The following is a 19,465-nucleotide window of genomic DNA, read 5'->3' as shown; positions in this document are numbered from 1 at the left end:
ATATCAATTCCCTTCTTATCCCTTTCCCTTTCATTTATAATGCATCCTGAATTTTTAATTGTTAATGTAATGAAACTTCAGGACTCTCTGCCTGGTAAGTATTAACCTCTGGCAATGAGTCGTTCAGATCTGTATTACCTGAGGAAAGATGATGTCGAGGGGGTTGGATGTACATTGTCCCATGGACCCAAGTGAATGTGACTTTTTTGCTGCAGAGATCTCAAGTTCTAATGTATTTTAGACAGGTCAATAGGAAGCTGTGGAAAACTCACAACACATCAGTGAGGAAGACGTACCCTTTTTTTGTGAATATCAAACAAAACATAGTCACAGTTTTCTTTAAATAAAGGCAATATACAGAACCACAAACAAAGGATCTGGACATACAGGTCCACACATCCAAGTAACTGGCAACACAGATGGATAAGGTGGTCAAGAAGGCATACAGCACGCTTGCCTTCATTGGTGGGGGCATCAAGTGTAAAAAAATTGGCAAGTTATGTTGCAAACCTTTATTTAGGCCACATTTGGAATATTGCATACAGTTTTGGCCATCAGACTACCAGAAGGACGTGGATGCTTTGGAGAGGGTATAGAGCAGGTTTACCAGGATGTTGCCTGGTGTGGAGGGTTTTAGTTTGAGGAGAGGTTGGATAAACTCAGATAGTTTTTACTGGAAAGACAGAGGCTGAGGGGTGACCTGATAGAGGTTTATAAAATTATGAGAGGCACAAAGAGGATGGATAGTCAGAGGCTTTTTTCCCAAGGTGGAAAGGTCAACTACAAGAGGGCACAACTTCAAGTCGAGAGGGGGAAGGTTTAGGGGAGAAGTTTAGGGAATATTTCTCACCCAAAGGGTAGTGAGTACCTGGAATGGACTACCAGTGGAGATGATGGAAGCAGGCACTTTAGCAACGTTTAAAGTGTTTCTTGATAGACACATGAACGGGACTTCAACAGAAGGATAGTAACTGCACATGGGCCATAAGTAGCAGGTCTTAATAAGGGTTAGGAATCAGTGCAGACTCAGTGGGCCAAAGGAGATGCTCCTGTATTGTATTGTATTAATTCTATTGTATAGAAAATGCTGTAAAAAAAAATTAACATGGTTAGAGAGAAAAACAGAGTTAACGTTTCATATTTGATACAACACCTCTTCAGGAGCAGGAAAATGGTGCCTTTTATGTTGTTAGCAGAGTGGGAGGAGGAGTGAGGCGAACAAAGGATGAGTTGAATAGAAAGTAGAACAAAGTTGAACAGACTCATGGGCAGTGCTTGTAATTTGATAAATATTTAAGAAGTGACAGAGGTCTATTATAAAAAAAACCTTGAGAAACTCCTGCAGCGATACCCTGAGACTGAGGTGAATGACCTCCAACAACCATAGTCATCTACTTTCATTGCTAGGTACGTCTGCAAGTGGAGAGTTTTCCCCTGATACATGTTGACTTCAGTTTTGTCAGGGCTACTTAATGCCTTGCTCGGTCAAATGAGGAATAAAAGCAAGAGCAATTGTTCTCACCTCAGTTCTGCAGCTCAGTTCTTTGAACAACAGTTGTCGTGAGGTCAGAGGTTGAATGGCCCAGGCAAGTCTCACTCTGGATGTTAGTGAGCATGTTCTTGCTGAGTGAGAGCTGCATGACAGCACTGTCAGTGATTACTTCCATCACTTTGCTCATGGTCAGGAGAAGACAGGTTGGACAGGAATTGGCTAAATTGTATTTGGGATGCCTTTTGTATGTAGAACATACACAAGCAATTTTGCACATTGGTGGCTAGGTCCCTGCATTGTAACTACTGGCTAAGGACATGGCTAGTCATGGAGCAGCCCAATTGCTGAAATGGTGTCAGGGCTCGTAGCCTTTACAAGGTAAAGTGCCTTCAGCTGTTTCTTGATATTGCTGTGTATTGAATCTGTCCCATTTAGTGCAATTTTTTTTAAAAATTGTTCACAGGATGTGAGGTGCCATGGATAAGTCAATATTTATTGCCCATCCCTAATTGCCCAGAGGTAAATTAAGACCAAACATCTTTTCTGTGCCTGAGTCCAAATAGGTAAGGATGGCAGATTTCCTTTCCTAAAGGACATTAGTGAACAACTAATGGTTGCCATTAGACTAGATATTTTTATTCTGATTTTTAAACCTGAAATCAATCTTCACCATCTGCCATAGTGGGAATTGAACCCACATCCCCAGATCTTTAGCCGACGGCTCTGGATTGCTCGTCCAATCTCAGTATCATGACACTACCCCCCATCCCCGAATGCCACACAAAATGATGGAGGGTACAATCAATACCGTCAACCAGAAATTCAGCAAAGGTCCTCAGACAGCTTCTGCCAAACCCACAACCACTTCCATCTAGAAGGACAAGGGCAGCAGATACATGAGGACTCCATCACCTGCAAGTTCCCTACCAAGCCACTCATCATCCTGACTTGGAAATATATCACCGTTCCTTCACTGTCTCTGGGTCAAAAATCGTGGAATTCCCTCCCTAACGATATTGTTGGTCAACCCACAGCAGGTGGATTGCAGTGTTTCAAGAAGGCAGCTCACCACCAACTTCTCAAGAGCAAATAGGGCTGGGCTATCAATGCTGTCCCAGCCAGTGATGCCCACATCCCACAAAATGAGTAAAAGAAAAGTGAAGTTGAGACTGAGCAGTGGTGACTGCTATCTGTACCATATGGACAGATGCATCTGGAACAGGAGGGTTCGTAAGCATAAGGTCAAGTAGGTTTTTCTCTCTCATTGGTTCCCTCACCCACCTGCCACAAATCTAATTGAACAGTTCTGTCTTTTAGGACTTGGTTAGTAATGGTGCTAGAGAATCACCTTTAGTGGTGGCCAGTGAAGATCCCACACGGAATCCATTCCACCCTTGCCACCCTCAGCGGTGTTTCCACTAGTGCTCAACAGAGAGAAGTATTGACTTATCAGCCGAGGGATGAGTGGTAGTTGAGGCAGTACGCAGCGCTGTGTGGTAATCAGCAAGAACTTTCCTGGTGTATGTTTGACCGGACACCATGACACATCACAGGGTCCATAGTCAGCATTGAGGACTCCCAGGCAACTCTATCCTGACTATCTAAAGCAGTGCTACCATCTCTCATGGCTCTGTCCTGCCTGTGGGACAGGATCTAGTTTGCAGGCATTGCCTTAGACACCCGAACACCACCCCAGTAATAATTCTGTGAGTAGAACTATGCTAGTCTATTGCTTGACTAGTCTGTGAAACAGCTCTCCCAGTTGTGACACAAGTCTGAGGACTTTGCACGGTCGACAGCGCTGGATTTGCCATTATTGTTTCCAGGGACTTGATTGATGTTGAATGATCTGTCTAGTTCCTTTAGTTTTTGTAGCAGTTTGATACAGTTGAGCGGCTTCCTAGGCTATGTATTAATGCTGGAACATGGAATACTTGCCTCTGTGAAAAGCACTGCCAAGTGTCTTATAGCAGTTAGAAGGAGAGTAAATCCCCTCATATTTAAATTCAGAATTATCTTCTTATATCAGGAAAGCCTTTTTCCACATCCTTCAGGAGTCACTATGTAGTCTCTTGGATTTAATGTTAGTCTTCTGCCATAGGTACATACCCAGTAGGAACTGAATCAACACAAGTACTAGTGCACCCTTTCTAGTCAAACGTTAGCCTGCCAACAACAAAAACAGTTTGGGAGGGTCGGGTGTTTTAATAATAATGCAAGCAAATAGATAAAAACACTCTGGCCCCAATGCAAGTCTCATGTGGGCATGTTCCTTGTATACCTGTCTTGTCGGCCATTCTTCTTGTGCCAATCTTTTCCACCCTTACTTCCACGCTTTCACAGGTTTGTAGCACAAAATCCTTTATTTGTTGCAGCCTGCCATTTCTGTCAGCCAGTGGCCAGGGTTTATTTAGAATTAATGAACCTCTTGCACCATTTCAAATGAATCTTCAGTGCATCCTTGTAGCATCTCTCATTGTTGCGTTGCCTTGCTGATGACACCAAAATTGGTGGTGTAGTGGATAGTGAAGAAGATTATCTCAGAGTACAGTGGGACCTTGATCAGATGGCCCAATGGGCTGATGAGTGACAGATGGATTTTAATTTTGTAAATGTGAAGTGTTGCATTTTGGAAAGGCAAACCAGGAGAGGACTTATGCATTTAATATTCGGGCCTTGTGGCGTGTTGCCCAATGAAAAGACCTGGCGGGTGCAGGTGCATAATTCCTGGAATCAGAGGTGGACAGGATGGCGAAGAAGGCATTTGACATTGGTCATAACATTAAGTACAGGGCACTCTTGGAATACTGCATACAATTCTGGTCACCCTTCTATAAGAAGGATACTGTGAAACCTGAGAGAGTACAGAAAAGATTTACAAGGATGTTGCCAGTCTTGGAGGATTTGAGCTACAGGGAAAGGCTGAATAGGCTGCTGCTTTTTTCCCTGGAGTTTCGGAGGCTGAGGGGCGACTTTATGGAGATTTCTAAAATCATGAGGATGGATAGGATGAATAGCCAAGGTCTATTTCCTGAGGTGGGACAGTCCAAAACTAGAGGGCATAGATTTAAGGTGTGAGGGAAAAGATTTAAAAAGGAACTGAGGGGTAACTTTTCCATGCAGACGTTGGTGTGTGTCTGCAATGAGCTGCCAGAGGAAGTAATGGAGGCTGGTACAATCACAACATTTAATAGGATGAATATAATGGGTTTGGGGGATATGGGCCAAGTGCAGTATATGGGACTGGGTCAGATTGGGATGGCTGTTCGGCGTGGATGAGTTGAACCAAAGGCTCTGTTTCTGTGCAGTGTGACTGTACTTGAGAACAGCTCTCCAAATTAAATTGAATAATTTAAGTACCTGACAGAAAAAAAGATGCCTTGCTTTCATGTGATCCAACTATCATAGAGATGAAAGACTGCTGTACATTTGAAATATCTTACAATAAAACAAAGCAGCAATGTTTAACAGACTGTGGCACAGACTGGTAGAACATGGGATTGTGCTTGAGAATTCTGGATTTTTTTTGCTGAATAGAGTAAGATTGAATTCTTTAAATTGTAGATCGCCAGCAGCTACAGACAAACTACAGCCTTCTCAGAAGATTGTCTTGTTTTGTTTTCAGTGCAGGAAATGCAATACTAATAAGAAAAAGGCATAGTTTAAAAATGTTTTTGCCTTCCTTTGTCTTCTTCCTGCATGATTCGAGCCTTTGCTTTGGGGTGAATGCAAATTTTGAAACCAAATGCTATTTGATTGGCTAAATAAAGACTCCCCAAGATTCAGCTATTTAACATTGGCTGGGTTGATTTACAAACCTGGTCAGCCTTTGACCATGACAGTAGCCAAATAAGGGAATGTTGCTAGCCACTGCAAGTTAAACTTCACCCATCACCCATCATCTGGACATGTAAACTATTCTCAGTATGCAAAGAGTTAAGAGTTTGTACTCTTGAAGGTGGATTTCTGAAGATTGAAGATTCTGGGATGGTTTCTGATCATGGGGCTTGATTTTTAGTTTAGGGCCAGAAAGTTGCAGTTCAATTCATTTAAATGCGGTCTTCATTCATCTGTGACATTGCTAATTATCATTCAGATAATTGGGCCATTACAGTGTTTGTGCCATTGCAAAACTCCTCATTATTTCTCAGTCACTTCACCAAAGTGCTTTGTGCACAGTCACCATTCTTGTTAGTTCAACTGATTTCTGCTAATTTGGAGCAGTTTCAGTCAGACACATTAAAACAGTCTGCCACTCATTTTGGACAAGACACCAGTCAGCTGCCAGACCCATTAAACCATAACCCAGCAAAAGCCATCGGTTTCAAGAGAGGGAAGGATAGTGGCAAGTTGACCTTATATGACAACTAACAATGTCGAATGCATTAACCATGAAGGTTATGTGTACCACACATACATTTTAGGAACTTTGCAGGCTGGAATTCTATGCAGAACACAACATTGCTATGCAAACACATAATGCAATTGTGTCAAATTCAACACTGCATCTTGACAGATTTGTTAAAACATCTATTAACAGCTTGCTAAATGTTGTGTATTTTAAAAAGTTTAAATGCGTTCGTCTATGATGGCAGGGAGCGGAAGAGATTCCAGGTTCAAACAGAAAACACAGGAGAAAATTGGGAATTTAAAATTCACAATATATCCCTGAAGAGATGGAATGAAAATATTTTATAGCACCTCATTTTATTTCCCAGAAATACTCTAAAGAGGCACCCTTTAAATACTTCTTTTTAATGCAGGCAGTAAAGGGAACTGGATTTTTATTTAACTGCCTTGCATTCAGAAATGGACTATTTGTCTGAGAAACGTCCACCATATGTATAATTAGTGACCCACTTAAATATGCAAAGAGAACATAAAAAGAGGAAGATGGACCATTATGTTTTTTCCATGAAGACGCGAATAAATCAGTGTAAACCTCCAGGGTTAGCACAACAATAACAAGAATCTCAAATGATTCTTAACATAAACAATTTTTGATTGTATTATGAGAAATATGTGGCAATTCTGAAGATTGACTTTGCATTGGTAAAGTAGGTGAGGTGGGGCTGGTGTCTGGACTGTGGTCAGAAAATCCAGCCATGACTGCATTTCCCTTTCCAAACTTAAAGGCAACCCATAGCTTGAAGGGCATCCCAATTGCACTGAGTCCGACTAACTCAGAACAAATCAGGAACTGAACATGTGATCGACCTGATCTACCTCATGATAAATCACTGAAATGTTAATTTACTAATTGAGTCATTGAAGAAACAACCCGTTCGATTTGTGAAGATGGGACCTGGAGCTCTTTAAGGGCTGTTCAAGAGATTTAAGTCCTTCTTTAATTCTACTCTTTTCATCCTTGCACCAATTTACACTGATTTAAACCAATCATCCAATACAGTAAATCTTCAACAGATCTCAGTGCAACTCTTAATGACTTTTTTTTTGCTGCTGGGGTTTTAAACCGTACAAAAGCCCAGGTCCAATACCATGAATCAACCTATTATACACATCTTTGGGCTTTTCTGACAACACATAATTGAACTGAATTGCATTGAAAGATCTGGTTACTGGGAATTCTTGTCAATCAGAAAGACAATACTATTAAACATAATTGAAGCCACCAAAACGAATAAGTGGAAAAGCAACTTAATAGCTGGGCTGCTGTGACTGAAAAGTTCAGCATCTTTATCCAGGAAACAATTCCTGGTGAAACCTGTAGCATTTATAACATACCTTCCCCTCATTAAAAGCATAGAGAAGGCCTTAATCATTAAGTGCAAGGTCACATTCACGAGCAAGTTCTGCCAGCATTGCAAGAGAATTTTTAGTTTTTTATCTTTCAGTTTGCTCCCTTCCTCTCTTAAAGGTGCTGACTGATGCTGAGATACCATGTCAGCAAAACCAGCTGCCAGTTGTTAACAGAAATGTGCTGTCTCAGCACTGCTGTCAAGCTACTTCGTATAGTTACTCTTATTTAGATAAACACAATGACCATTTTTACATGATGCAAGGTTTCATCAAGAGCAGCCAAATACCTAGCTGGTTATGGGCAGAACATTTGCTGGATAAATTTTGCATACATCTTCAAACACTGAGCTGCTCAATGTCCAACTGTACCACCATCCAGTGCTTTGATCTCCATTTGTTTGACCCTGAAAACTCCATCTCAATGATGGGTGGTATTTAGTCCAGGAAATGGCGGGTTCTCCTGTCAGCTGATGAGGCAGCCAGGGACTTGTGTCTATTCCTTTAGAAAAGGCCCATCGTTTCTTAAATTATGTTCATTCGAGTAGGGTCACTGGCTAGGCCAACGTTTCTTGCCTAACCCTAATGGCACAGAGGGAAGTTCACATTGCTATGGGTCTGAAGTCATATGTAGGCCAGATGAGGTAAGGACAGCAGATTTCCTTCCCAAAAGGATATTTGTGAATCAGATGGCTTTATGGATGTAGATTTGCTCGCTGAGCTGGAAGATTCATTTCCAGATGTTTCGTCACCCTACTAGGTGATGTCATTTCCTGTTATCTTTCTCGGGGGTGGTAGATGGGATCTAACTCGATGTATTTGTTGGAATGTTCCAGTTGGAATGCCATGCTTCTAGGAATTCTCCTGTGTGTTCTGTTTGGCTTGTCCTAGGATGGGCATGTTGTTCCACAGGAAATGACATCACCAACCCAAAGAAACCCAAACATATAAATAGAAAGCAGGAACCATCAGCAGTGCTTTGCCCAGAGGCCTGCTGAAGATGTTACCTCGTAGGGTGATGAAACATCTGGAAATGAACCTTCCACCTCAGCAAACAAACCTACATCCAGAACCTCAACCTGAGCTAAAAGTCTTCTCAAAACGCACTCAGATGGCTTTATCTCATAGTGATTTTGTATTTGCCAAGAGGCCAGATTTTGATTGATTTCAAATCTGACATGTTGGGATTCAAATCCACATCCCAAAAACATTAGCCTGGGTTCTGGATTATTAATCCAGTGATGATACCACTACACTGCATCTCCAGGCATTTAAGTGACCAGCAACTGGCGTTCCTCAGGATTAAGGACCCAAGCTCTGACTCCAATTGACTGCCAGCATCTGATTGGATTGAGTGTGGTCCCAGAGAAGTAGTGGTGGCTTCTCTGGCAAATGCACATCGCCAGTGAGGGACCCAAGCCATAGGTAAGTGACAACAGGATGATGGTCAGAGGCAGGGGTGTCTGGGGTGTGGGGACTGGGAAAGGGGGCACTTACAAAAAACTCCAACTGTCTTTCCAATGAAGGGTCATTGGATCACGGAATGCCTGACAATATGGAACCTATTGTCTTCAGGCTGCTCCAGTGGCAGCAGTCCTCCCACTACTGGTTGGATACCATTAGCAGGGGATGAAGCATGTGGTTGGTGGCCAATGAAGACTCTCAATTGATGGGGTGATGGCAATCCTGTCCCTCCTGATGTAGGCCTAATCAGAGCTAAGATGAGCATCAATTCGGTTCCCACACAGCACCCTGACCCTTAATTAGTTGAATCTTACCTCCAAGTCTGCCTTGAGGAAGGGATTAAATTCCATTGGATGTTAATACCTCCAGTTGTAAGCTCTGAACCTTCACCATTCTGATTCATTAACCTGGATTTTCATGGAGTAGGGACAACTCTGTGGAGGGATGAAATTGGTAGCCAGGACTCACATCTGGGATTCTCAGTCCTATTCTTGGGATTTCTGATGTTTGGTATTACCTCAAAATTGTTGGCATACATCTGCATCTCTAACCCAATGGGCATTTCTTGCTCATTGGGTTAGAGATGGAGTCAGGTCAACCTTAAAAAAACTCAGAGTTAATGGTACCGCAAAGATACCATTCACCATAGGTGCGGCACGGTGGCTCAGTGGTTAGCACTGCTGCCTCACAGCGTCAGGGACCTGATTCCAGCCTCAGGAGACTTTCTGTGCAGAGTTTGCACATTCTCCCTGCGTCTGCATGGGTTTTTTCTGGGTGTTCCAGTTTCCTCCCGCAGTCAAAAATGTGCAGGTAAGGTGAATTGACTATGCTAAATTGCCCATAGTGTTAGGTTCATTAGTCAGGGGTAAATATAGGGTGGGTTACTCTTCGGAGAATTGGTGTGGACTTGTTAGGGTGAAGGGCCTGTTTCCATATTGCAGGGAATTTATCCTAATCTAATCATAGACTGCATGATTATCCCACCCATACCAAGTATGGCATCTCCATGTCTTTCACCCATTGAATATAATCTCAGAATGCTATTGTGAAAATAGAAAGTGTTGAGAAAAATATTTTCATAAAAAATAAGTCATTCATGTAAAACCTTACACTTTCTGAAGGAAAGGTTACTTCAGACCATGACAGTTTGTCAGCCAACCAACTACTTTAAAGTACCGATAGCAGAAATAATAAGCACTTGAAATCTGTTTATCCTGTGAAAACAAGTATTGTGAAATTGACAGAAAAGATGATAGCAGTCGAGATGTCAGCCAACTGACCATTGTTTACCTGGGGGCTCAACTGTTTCAGTGTTCTAATGAGCAGGCTGTCAGCAAAGCTTTATTAATGGAGAGGGGAGCAGATTGCCTTGCTTAGAAAGAAAGACAGATAGGAAAGGATGCGCAGAACAGCAGAAGATGGAATGGAGGACCATGGATGGAGGGTGGTGGTGAATAGCATGACGGGACATGGGAAGTGAACGAAGGTGAGTGTGTATGAGAGGTGAATGCTAGAGGGCCTCATATTCATTATAATTGGATTAACGTCTCACAGCATTTTACCTTGGCAGTGAGCAATGCATGTGCCATTTTCTGAGTACTTTTCTGGGTCAGCTGGGCCAACCAGAACTTGCACCCGCCCCCACCATTACACAGACTTTTTTTCAAGTGATGCTAGAAATTCTTTTGACTCCTGCTACTCACTGCCTCAATAAAAATCCAGTCGGATGTGTTAACAGTTGAGGCAAATTGATTTGCAAGGCCCAAAACATTGATTACTGTATTTGGAAAGTCTTGAGAGACACCATAACCAAGATCCAAACCCTGTTCTACTGGATGATGAGCAAGAGTTTTGTTTATGTCTACAAACGTCGCACTGCTTCTAATAATTCTTTTCTGATTTCAGCCTTCCCTTTTCTAGTTTTCTCCATGACTGTCCCTCTCTAACAATGACAGCAGACTAACCTTCAGCATTGTGTACAAACCGACTCAATCCATGTGAGCAGACCACTTATCTGGTTGGCCTATCGAGGTTGGAGAGACATGAAACAAATTGCGCATTGTGGTAATTTTCAAACAATCATGTGTGGTTCAGACTCCGTCACTAACAGCACTGCTGAATTCACAATGCAAGACAATTGGAACATGCTAGATACCGCAGTGTTTTAATACGTTCTGTAATACAATGGCTTAAGTCTGAGGCCGCACATAACATTGGTGTTTGCCTTCTGTTCCAAACATTCCCATGCGGCTTTGTGAGAATTCGCTCCTTTCTGAAAACGAAGTGTCAGCAACATGAACTTCTGTTCAAAGCATTCCTTTATTTCGATTGAACAAAATAGAGAGACTGCACATTTGGAATCATGCAATAAAAAAATGATACAGACTTGAAGGAGGTTTTTCAATCCATTATGCCTATGACTTTTTAAAGAGCTATCTGTATGCTCTCTTTCCCTAAAACCTCAATTTTATTTCTCCTTTTCAAGTATTTGTGCATTCCATTACATATGTCTTACCTCATTTAATCTCTAGTTCTTTTACATCTGTGTTTATGCACAAATTTATAGGTATGCATATATGTACATGTGTATTTATCTTATCTATATTTATACATAGAATCATAGAGTTATACAGCATGGAAAAAGACCCTTTGGTCCAACTCAGCCATGCAAACCAAATATCCTAAACTGATATAATGCCATATGCCTGCAGTTGGCCCATAACCCTCTTAACCCTTCCTATTCATGTACCTATCCAGATGCCTTTTAAAAGCTGTAATTGTACCTGTACCCACCTCCAACATCACCTCTGGCAGCTTGTTCCATACACGCACCACCTTTTGCATGGAGAGGTTGCCCCTTAGGTCCCTTTTAAATCTTGCCCCTCTCACCTTAAACCTACGCCCTCTAGTTTAAGTGTGGCCTTACAGTAAGTCTGCAGTAGTGAGTAGAGTGGATTCTTTCTTGATTATGTTTTATTGAGGTATGTCTCTTGATTAAACTTAAAAATATAAGCCATAAGTATTAATTTAATATAGAGCAGTGTTTTTTAGAGGAATAAGTGCTATTTTCTGGATCTGTAGATTGAAAGAAGCAAAAATGGCCTTTAGTAGAGTGATATGCTCTTGTTGGATGCAGGAGTTACAGGAGAGTTTACGGGTTACTGAGGATTATATCTGCAATAAATGCCATTGGTTGCGAATGGATCAAATGGATCGGTTGGAGTGACAGTTCGAGACAATGAGGAATTTAAAGAGCAATGGGATGTGATGGATGGCAGTTAGAGGAAGGGAGAAAAGTCTCAGATACAGTCACATAGATGGGTTAACTCCAGGAAATGTAAGAGAGGTAGGCAGGTAGTACAGAGGTCTTCTGTGGCAATCCCCATTTCAAACCAGTATGCTGTTTAGGCAGATGTAGGGGGTGATGGAATTTCAGGGGAAAAACAGCAAAGTTTCTGGTATTGAGACTGGCTCTAATGCAATGAGGGGTACATCAGGTTCCAAGCGATCGATTGTGTGAGGGGACTCTCTAGTCCAAGGCACAGACAGACATTCCATAGCCAGCAGTGAAAAATCAGAATGGTGTGTTACCTCCCTGGTGCCAGGATCAAGGATGCCTCAGAGAGGGTACAGAATGTTCTTAAGGTGGAGAGGGACCAGCAGGAGGTCATTGTACACATTGGAATCAATGACATTGGAAGGGAAAAGGATGAGATTCTGAAGAGAGAATATAGAGTTAGGTAGGAATTTAAAACTGAGATCTGCGAGAGAAGAAAAATCTGGATTACTCCCGGTGCTACGAGCTAGTGAGGGTAGGAATAGGAGGATGGAGCAGATGAATGCGTGGCTGAGGAACTGGCGCAGGAAGAAGGATTCACATTTTTGGATCATTGGAATCTCTTCTGGGGTCGAAGTGACCTGTACAAGAAGGAACGGATTGCACCTGAATTGGAAAGGGACTAATATACTGGCAGGGAGATTTGCTAGAGCTGCTCAGGAGGATGAAAACCAGTAAGGTGAGGGCATAGGGCCTAGGGAGATAGTGAGGAAAGAGATCAATCTGAAACTGGTACAGTTGGGAAAAGAAGCGAGTCAAACAGTCAGGGAAGGTCGGGAGAAAGCAGAGAACGAGGTAGGACTGATAAATTAAACTGCATTTATTTCAATGCAAGAGGCCTAACAGGGAAGGCAGATGACCTTAGGGCATGGTTAGGAACATGGGACTGGGATATCAAAGCAATTACAGAAACATGGCTCAGGGATGGGCAGGACTGGCAGCTTAATGTTCCAGGATACAAATGCTACAGGAAGGACAGAAAAGGAGGCAAGAGAAGAGGGGGAGTGGCGTTTTTGATAAGGGATAGCATTACAGCTGTACTGAGGAAGGATATTCCCAGAAATACATCCAGTGAAGTTATTTAGGTGGAACTGAGAAATAAGAAAGGGATGATCACCTTATTGGGATTGCATTATAGACCCCCGAATAGTCAGAGGGAAATTGAGAAACAAACTTGTAAGGAGATCTCAGTTATCTGTAAGAATAATGGATGGTTATGGTTTCCAAACGTTCCATAGACTGGGACTGGCATTGTGTTAAGGGTTTAGATGGAGAGGAATTTGTTAGGTATGTACAAGAAAACTTTCTGATTCAATATGTGGATGTACCTACTCTTGGGAAATAAGGCAGGGCAGGTGACTGAGGTGTCAGTGGGGAAGCACTTTGGGACCAGCAACCATAATTCTATTTGTTTTAAAATAGTGATGGAAAAAGATAGACCAGATCTAAAAGTTGAAGTTCTAAATTGGAGGAAGGCCAATTTTGACAGCATTAGGCAAGAACTTTCGAAAGCTAATTAGTGACAGATGTTTGCAGGTAAAGGGACGGCTGGAAAATGGGAAGCCTTCAGAAATGAGATCACAAGAGTCCGGAGACAATATATTCCTGTTAGGGTGAAAGGAAAGGCTGGTAGATGTAGGGAATGCTGGATGAGTAAAGAAATTGAGGGTTTGGTTAAGAAAAAGAAGGAAGCATATGTAAGGTACAGACAAGATAGATCAAGTGAGTCCTTAGAAGAGCATAAGGCAGTAGGAGTATTTAAGAGATAAATCAGGAGGGCAAAAAGAGGACATGAGATAGCTTTCTCAAGTAGAGTTAAGGAGAATTCAAAGGGTTTTACAAATACATTAAGAACAAAAGGGTATCTAGGGAGAGAATAGGGCCCCTCAAAGATCAGCAAGGTGGCCTTTGTGTGGTGCCACAGGAGATGAGGGAAACACTAAACAAGTATTTTGCATCAATGTTTACTGTACAAAAGGACATGGAGGATATAGAGTGTAGGGAAGTAGATGATGACATCTTGAAAAATGACCATATTACGGAGGAGGAAATGCTGAATGTCTTGAAACGCATAAAAGTGGATAAATCTCCAGGAACTGATCAGGTGTGCCCTAGAACTCTGTAGGAAGCTAGGGCAGTGATTGCTGGGCCTCTTACTGAGATATTTGTATCACTGATAGTCACAGGTGAGGTGCCTGAAGACTGGAAATTGGCTAATATGGTGCCACTGTTTAAGAAGGGTGGTAAAGACAAGCCAGGGAACTATAGACTAGTGAGCCTGACGTCGGTGGTGAGCAAGTTGGTTGGAGGGAATCCTGAGGGACAGGATGTACATGTATTTGGAAAGGCAAGGACTGATTAGAGACAGTCAACATGTCTTTGTGCATGGGAAATCATGTCTCACAAACTTGATTGAGTGTTCTGAAGAAGTAATAAAGAGGAATGATGAGGGCAGAGCGGTCGAAGTGATCCATCTGGACTTCAGCAAGGCGTTCAACAAGGTTCCACACGGGAGACTGATTAGCAAGGTTAGATCTCAGGGAATACATGGAGAACTAGCCATTTGGATACAGAACTGGCTCAAAGGTAGAAGACAGAGAGTGGTGGTGGAGGGTTGCTTTTCAGACTGGAGGCCTATGACCAGTAGAGTGCCACAAGGATCGGTGCTGGGTCCTCTACTTTTTGTCATTTACATAAATGATTTGAATGTGAGTAGAAGAAGTATAGTTAGTAAGCTTGCAGATGGAGGTGTGGTGGACAGCAAAGAAGGTTACCTCAGATTACAATAGGATTTAGATCAGATGGGCCAATGGGCTGAAGACTGTCAGATGGAGTTTAACTGCGAGGTGCTGTATTTTGGGAAAGCAAACTTTAGCAGGATTTATACATTTAATGCTAAAGTCCTAGGGAGTGTTGCTGAACAAGGAGACCTTGGAGGCAGGTTCATAGAGTCGCAGAAAGTAGAAAATAGAAAGTAGAGTTGCAGGTAGATAGGATAGTGAAGAAGGCATTTGGTATGCTTTCCTTTATTGGTCAGAGTATTGAGTATAGGAGTTGGAGGTCATGTTGCGGCTGTTGAGGCCACTTTTGGAATGTTGCATGCAATTCTGGTCTCCTTCCTATTGGAAGGATGTTGTGAAACTTGAAAGGGTTCAGAAAAGATTTACAAGGCTGTTGCCAGGGTTGGAGGATTTGAGCTGTAGGGAGGTGTTGAATAGTTTGTGAGAAGATTTGTAGCTCGGGTGCTCGTTGTTGTGATTCTGTTCACTGATGGGGAATTTGTGTTGGAGACGTTTCGTTCCCTGTCTAGGTGACATCCTCAGTGCTTGGGAGCCTCCTGTGAAGCACTTCAGTGATGTTTCCTCCGGCATTTATAATGGTTTGAATCTGCCACTTCCGGTTGTCAGTTCCAGCTGTCCGTTGCAGTGGTCGGTATATTGGGTCCAGGTCAATGTGCTTATTGATTGATTCAATCAATAAGCACATTGACCTGGACCCAATATACCGACCACTAGTACAATTGCAACATTTAAAAGGCATCCGAATGGGTATATGAATAAAAAGGGTTTGGAGGGATTTGGGCCGGGTGCTGGCAGGTGAGACTAGATTGGGTTGGGATATCTGGTCAGCATGGATGGGTTGTATCAAAGGGTCTGTTTCAGTGCTGTACATGTCTATGATTCTGTGACTCTATGTTAGCTACCAGGATCAATTACCAGCACAGCAGCCTCATCTTCATCATTTTGTATTTTGACTAGTTGTCTGTCATACCCATACCCCTGTTATGGAACAGGCTTGTTCCACAATGTGACTCAATTTAGTTCAAATGAGCTTCGCACTTTGGACCATTCAGCTCTTGAGAAAACTGAATAGCAGGGCATGGCTCCATAGTCAGCCAGCAAAGGGAGTGTACAATTGAAAAAGTATATAATAACTCAAGAGAGAGCTGAGTGAGGAAATCTGTTTAACATATTGAAAAAGGCTCTAGTGAAAGTGATCTGAAAACCAAATATGTTGGCTTTCCTCAGCAGATCTAGTGGCATCTGTGGAAAGAGAGAGAGAGTGTTGATGTTTCAGGTTGATAATCTATTTTCAGTTCTGCCAACTCACAAAACCCCCAAGGGTATGGATGAAAACAGCTCATTCTGTCATTTCCCTGAGGCTTCCAACAGATTCCCCAAATCTCCACAATTCCCGTGGTGTATCCACGGATCGAGGATTAATCTTTAAGTGCAGCTGCCAACTGGGAGAAAAAACACAGACATTTTTGAAGAGTCATGTCCTCAGAACATTTCTGCTAGCTATAAACATATTGGAAATGTGAAAAGGGGCGGTTTGCCTAACAGTTAATGAAGAATTGAGGTTTCCAATTACAGTAGGAAGGCAATAAACTGTGAGTGTGACTGTAGCTGGCTAACACCAGGCAGGTGTATGGATGGAGGAGGAACAGGGCAACGATGTAGGTGTTTAGCAGCTGGAGACTCCAGGTATACAATTGATCACATTTGCTAACACCATTCCACAGCCTCCTGACAAAGTAACTGTTGGAGACAGTAAAGCTAGTGGGGAATTTCACTGACTTTGGGCAGTGTGCAGGGAAGTCAATGGAGGGTTCACTAACCAACGGGGAAGCTGTTCAGAGTCTTACACCATGTCATAGTGGAAACGTTCACTATATTAAGTGGTATCGCCACACATAACAAAACATCAGTGAGTCATCCCTGGTATAAACTAACTTGGCAACACAAGTCCAGTTTGTTAAGAACTGCCAACCAAACAAACGTCAAGACTGATGAAACTAGTACAAAACCAACGCAAGATCTCGTGCTGTTGCTGAATCTCATGGCACAATTACTTGTGTTGGCATCAGGTGCTGGGAGTCATGTGGTGTATGGCAGGGAGGGGTTCTCAATGGGCCTCCCTCTTTTGCCAATACCTGTAAGCTGCAATTCAGTGCCTTTGAATGAAGGCCACCACACACCCCCTAATCCCCGGGACCCTATTTAAACAACACTGCAGAGGTTTGGTTATTTTGCACCCGACAGGGCAAGGCATCAGGGAAGTACCAGTGACAGCAGGACGAGGCAATTAAGTGCAAATTAATTTCCTGCCAAAAGTCCCCAGTTGGTGGCAAGGCATGGAGGGCATTTATGGGCCTTCTGGACTTAATTGGAAAAGGAGAAATGGCAGGGTCTCAAATTGCTGACCTCTTGCATGACTAAGTTCTTCCTATCTGCCAAACTCATCGCAAGAGAGGATGCTAAATTCCCTTTGTGTTTGAAGAGGAATGTCCTGACATCCATCCTTTCAGTACTTGAATCTTTTCCTCCCATTTTCCTGAACCAATGCTCAAGCTTTGCCTTCTCACTGCTATGAACAACTATTCACCTCACTTCAAAGTTGGAGATCCCAGATTTCTCAAAGTTTTCCGCACAACTCCATCCCCTTGCAATCCAGGATCAGTTTCAAGACTCTTCTCTGTACTATTCCAAACCTTCAAATGAAATTTGAAAAGTTTCTGGAAAGATTTACAAAGATATTGCCAAGGTTGGACAGTTTGAACTATAGGGAGAGATTGAATAGACTGGGGCTGTTTTCTCTGGTGCATCAGCAGCTTAGGGATGACCTTATAGAAGTTTATAAAATCATGAGGGCATGGATATTCTGAATATTCAAGATGTGGAGATGCCGGTGTTGGACTGGAGTGTACAAAGTTAAAAAATCTCACAACACCTAATGATTGTGGTCCACAATCACCTAATGAAGGAGCAGCGCTCCGAAAGCTAGTGGGCTTCCAATTAAACCTGTTGGACTATAACCTGGTGTTGTGTGAATAGTCAAGGTCTTTTCCCTAAAGTAGGGGAGTCCAAAATTAGAGGGCATAGGTTGAAGGAGAGAGGAGAAAGATTTAAAAGGGACCTAAGGGCAACTTTTTCATGCAGACGGTGATGCGTGTATAGAATGAGATGCCAGACAAAGTGGTAGAGGCTGGTACAATTACAATATTAAAAAGGCATCTGAATGGGTATATGAATAGGAAGGGTTTAAAGGGATATGGGCCAAATGCTGAAAAATGGAATTTAGATTAGTTTAGGATATCTGGTCAGTGTGGAAGAGTTGGATCGAAAGGTCAGTTCATTTCTGTAAATTTCCATGACTCTATGACTTTGATGTGATTTTTTTGTAAAAGTGTAGAATATGGTTGAATCATTTTATTGTATATTAAGAAGCTTCATGTCAATGTGTCTGGTTCTAATCCTTCTCAATCAGTGTGTTCAGAAATGTTATCTTACAGTTCCACCATGTATGGGACCAGATCCCAGACCTTCAGAGCTAGAGGTAGGGGCACTACCACTTCACCACAAGAGCAGTTGTCTTATTCTAAACCTGCAGCTTCCAAATCCTCGTTGAAATAATCCGCAATGAAAGTAAACCAGCTTTTATCTTTTATTTCCTGATGAACAATTTGTATTGAGCAACATTGAATGTTGTGTCCGATAAAGCATATATTTAATTCTGGAGAGGTCGAACATACATTCATCTGAAAAAACTTCTGTATAACACTTTCAAATAGATTACCTCAGTGAACCAGCTAAAAGCTAAAATAAAGTAAGTGCAAAATATCCTCAGGAGGCTGTTAATGGTGAATATAATTCAACAGTTTGAAGATCCTACTCAGTGGTGTGAATAATTAATAAGACAATACGAAGATTTTCATAATCTGAAAACATTCTAAATAGTCTTCCCACTGTCAGTTTGATGTTTTGAATTAAGATGGTTGACAAATGTTTCCTTCCAATTTGTCTTCCTAAATGGAGTCAGGGAAAATCCCGGATGATTGGAAGATCGCTGTTGTAACCCCCTTGTCCAAGAAAAGATCAAGACAAAAGATGGAAAATTATAGGCCAATTAGCCTAACCTCGGTTGTTGGTAAAATTCTAGAATCCATCATTAAGGATGAGGTTTCTAAATTCTTGGAAGAGCAGGGTCGGATTAGAATAAGTCAACATGGATTTAGTAAGGGGAGGTCGTGCCTGACAAAACTGTTGGAATTCTTTGAAGAGGTGACAAGTAGGTTAGACCTGGGAAACCAGTGGATGTGGTCTATCTAGACTTCCAAAAGGCCTTTCATAAGGTGCCACACGGCAGGCTGCTGAGTAAGGTGAGGGCCCATGGTGTTTGAAGTGAGCTACTGGTATGGATTGAGGATTGGCTGTCTGACAGAAGGCAGAGAGTTGGGATAAAAGGTTCTTTTTCGGAATGGCAGCCGGTGACAAGCGGTGTCCCGCAGGGTTCAGTGTTGGGGCCGCAGCTGTTCACGTTATATATTAGTGATCTGGACGAAGGGACTGGGGGCATTCTAGCGAAGTTTGCCGATGATACGAAGTTAGGTGGACAGGCAGGTAGTACTGAGG

At 42.3% G+C, this 19,465-nt stretch overlaps 1 protein-coding gene across 3 annotated transcripts in view; it reads left to right on the top strand.

Moving 5' to 3' along the window:
* The window catches only part of sema6bb (sema domain, transmembrane domain (TM), and cytoplasmic domain, (semaphorin) 6Bb), a 547,826-nt gene that overhangs the window by 133,109 nt on the left and 395,252 nt on the right, over positions 1-19,465 (top strand). The window lies entirely within an intron of this gene.

The sequence above is a fragment of the Chiloscyllium plagiosum genome, chromosome 31 (genome assembly GCF_004010195.1).
Source record: "Chiloscyllium plagiosum isolate BGI_BamShark_2017 chromosome 31, ASM401019v2, whole genome shotgun sequence".
NCBI lineage: Eukaryota > Metazoa > Chordata > Chondrichthyes > Orectolobiformes > Hemiscylliidae > Chiloscyllium > Chiloscyllium plagiosum.
Note: the sequence above shows the minus strand (reverse complement) of the source record. Positions and strands in the feature narration are given on the sequence as shown.